The sequence below is a fragment of the Pteropus alecto genome, unplaced genomic scaffold, assembly GCF_000325575.1.
Source record: "Pteropus alecto unplaced genomic scaffold, ASM32557v1 scaffold131, whole genome shotgun sequence".
Taxonomy (NCBI): Eukaryota; Metazoa; Chordata; class Mammalia; order Chiroptera; family Pteropodidae; genus Pteropus; species Pteropus alecto.
This window is the reverse complement of record NW_006434709.1, coordinates 18997860-19001253: the sequence shown is the minus strand read 5'-3', so window position 1 is coordinate 19001253 and position 3394 is coordinate 18997860. Positions and strand designations below refer to the sequence as shown.

General features: G+C 47.5%; 1 long non-coding RNA gene across 1 annotated transcript in view; it reads left to right on the top strand.

Annotated features, from left to right (window-relative positions):
- The first annotated feature begins 6 nt into the window (after window positions 1-6).
- Window positions 7-3394, top strand: part of LOC112477912 — a 31099-nt gene continuing 27711 nt past the window's right edge. The window contains exon 1 of the long non-coding RNA XR_003045672.1: window positions 7-582. This is a non-coding gene — a long non-coding RNA (uncharacterized LOC112477912). The remainder of the gene's footprint in view (window positions 583-3394) is intronic.

Sequence of the window (3394 nt, the reverse complement as noted above, 5' to 3'; positions counted from 1 at the left end):
GGACCCCGGCGGCCCGCTCACCCCCGGAACCCCGCCGCCCGCTCGGGCGCCTCTACTTGCCGGTGGTCTCCGCGTGCCTCCCTGGGGGACGGGGGTGGGAATAGAAGCTTTTTTTGTAATGAGAATAGAGGCGCTCCCGGAAGTCCCCTCCCCTAGGGCACGTTAGGGGCGGGCTCCCCTGGTGCCTGAAATTCCACTGTTCCAGATATTCTTTGGAAGGGTAGCGTGGAGGGGTGGGGAGGTGCCGTCTTAAACTTTTATTGGATATTTTAACAGCGAGGATGCTGTTAAAATAGTCAGTGCTCAATAAATTTGTTAAATGACTGACTGAAACGTGCCTGGGAAGGGACCTGAAAGGAGTAGGCAGTCTTTCATTCCCTCTCTCAGACAGGCTTTTCGTAGTGCTCATTTGCCAGGCCCAACCCGAAGGTGACTCAGAGCCAACAGTCATACAGCCAGGGCGGGAGTTGTGAAAGGCTAGTTTTCCCTGCCATGCTTTGCCTTTTATTAATCACTGGACAGCTGAGCCTCCTTTCTCCAGGATGTCTGCCTTGACTTTTTGGGTGAACTGTTACAGGCAAGGTCAGTAGTATCTCTCTCAGTGTAGCAGGCCAGGGTCTATGTTTATTTCCCATGAGTTTTGTCTGATCTTTCCAGGCTCATTCAGTGCCCAGGGCAGAAAATCCTCATCAGCTGGGTTCCTTCTCTAAGGGAGAAGAAAGAGGAGAACCTAGATTAAAGAGAGCAAACGCCCCCATTTTGTGTTCAATCAAGGACCAGCTCACATTGTCCTCCAAGGCCACTTGCATCTGGCCCCACATTACTGATGCCCTTCGTGAGCGCCTACCATGCACAGTCTGTTTTGCAAAGCGTAGCCAGGAGGTCATGTAAGATCATGAATACTCTAGAATTCAAGTTAGATGGTCTCTCCTCTCCTCAATCCCTGCAATGGCTCCCATCTCACTTGGAGTAAAAGCTGAAGCTTCTACCTTGGCCTAAAAGTTCTAAGTTCCGCAGCACCAGCTGCTTATTACTTGGAGCACCTCTCCTACAGCTCTTCTCATCACTCACCAGTCCGGTCACATCGGCCCCAGCTGCAGTCCTTTGAATGCACCAGACATACTCCCATCTCTGGACTTTTGCACTTGCTCCTGCTGCCTGGAATGCTATTTCCCCAGATACCCACATGACCCACTCCCTCACCTCCTGTGGGTCTCTACTTAAATGCCGCCTTATCAGAAGAGGCTTTCCCTGACCATCCTGTCTCAAATAGCACCATCCATCGTTCTCTGTGGCTTTAGTCCCCTTGATTTTCTTCTGGCACTTATCACTACCTGACATATATTTATTTATTTGTATGTTGTCTGCCTCCTCAACAAGAATGTAAACTCCAAGAGCACCGAAAACTTTATCAGTTTTGTTTACTGTCCAGCACCTAGAAAACAGCCTGGCACATAGTCAGTGCTCAATAAATTTGTTAAATGACTGAATGAAAGTGCCAGGCACTAAGCCAAGTACCAGTTCAGGCCATGAATAAACCTGGGCTCTTGTCCTTGAAGAACAGACTGGCAGACAGGTGAATAATTACAAACCAGATTGATAAGCGTTGTGTCTAAGTACAGATGTATATAAAGTTCACATGAAGGCTCAAGGGAGGAAATAATTCACTCTACCTGGAAATAAGAGAAAAGCATGAGCATCATGTCACCAGGGAGAAGAAAAAGGGAAAAGGCATTTTAAGCAGAGAGAACAGCAAGAGCAAAGGCACAGAGGCCTGGACATATTTGGCAAGTTAGGCTGGCCTGACCAGAATGCAAGATGTGTGGCATGTGTAACAGGAAACAAGTTTGAAAAGATGGATTGAGGACATTATGAAGGGGCTTCTTAGACTGAAGATGATTGACTCTCTAAATTTCAGCTGTGTGTCAGGCCAATGGAGACATTTCAGGGCAAAGAGCCTTCTTCTAACCCCAGACATGTCACCATGGGAGTAGCCATGTCCTGCTGCCTGGGGAAGATCTGGGAACATTGTGTGGTCTTCCCAAGAGATCAAGGTAGGGTCTGAACACCCGTGGAAGCAAGCTAGTGGCTCTGCTTGTTTTCCTGTTGCTCATCTCAGCAGGACCCTCAATAAGGACCCTGCCCAACTCCATGGGGCCTGAGAGTCCTGGGCCACATCTCTGCAGCCTGATCTCGAAGAGTCCAACTTTCAAAATGTCCTTATTTTGCAATCTGACTCAAAGGGTGGGGAGTGGAAAAATTATAGACAGCAGCCACCAAGGGATCTTGGCTTAATATAACTGGTGACCTGGGAGATGACAAAGGCAAAAAATAATTTCCCTCTCGGACTGAGGGACTGAGAGGGCCTCTCACAGCTGACTCAAAATAAAGACTTTTCCTTCAAGCAGAGGGAGAGCATTCGTATGTTTGTGAGACAAGAAGATTCTTTTCTTTCACTTTGTGGTTACATTGCTGTTCCCTCTCCTCCCCGACTTCTCCCGCCCATCTCTGCCTTCGATCCTTCCCTCTTGGCTTTTCCTTTCTTTTCTTTTTCTCTTTTCCCACTTTTTCACCCTGCTCACTTCCCTGCTCTCCATTCCTCCCCTCCGTCTCTCTCTTTCTTCAGCTTAGGCATAAGACAGATATTTAAAACTGTTAAAGGACAAGTTTTTTAAAGGTAAAATTATGATTTTCATGCAAACATAAAATGAACGCATGTCTTTGACTTCATTTAACTCATTTATGAGGGAACAAGGGAACAACATCTTAATGTCACCCCGGTTTGCAGGAGAATTCAAAACACAGACACATATATAGGCAATTGAGAAAGTGGGAGGGAATTTACTAGTAGATGCAGAACTGGCATTTTCATCTGTGTTCCTATGAGCAGGAATCTTTTGTCTCAGTATCAGCTCTCCAGAGGTTAACTTCTGTCTCTACAGAGATACAACATCATCAATGACAATAAAAGGCCACAGATCCCTGTAGAATCAGACAACTCGGGAAGGGTCCTCTGGTCTAGACAACCCCTGATGTTCCATTGAAAGGGCCCAAGAATCTTGGCCCATTTCAGCCTTTCACAGTTTTGCTTGACAAGACCTCAGACAGTATGGGAAAGACTGGTGGGAGCAGTTAATTTTTACAAGTCTACAAACAGGTCTCTGTTTTAAGGTGGAAATTGATCATGGCCCAGAAGCAGTCCTGGGGCCAGAGCAGAGATGAGAAGAAGATCTCCTGGCTCTGATCGAAGCTGTAGGGCAGGTGACTGTTGGCCAATGCTCCATAAAGCCTCTTTCTCCTCCCCCTACCGTCATCCTTCGGCCATGAAGACACAGGGAAGGTCAGGGCGAGGCTGAGAGAAACACCCCTGCATATGTCCAGACCAATAGAGGCC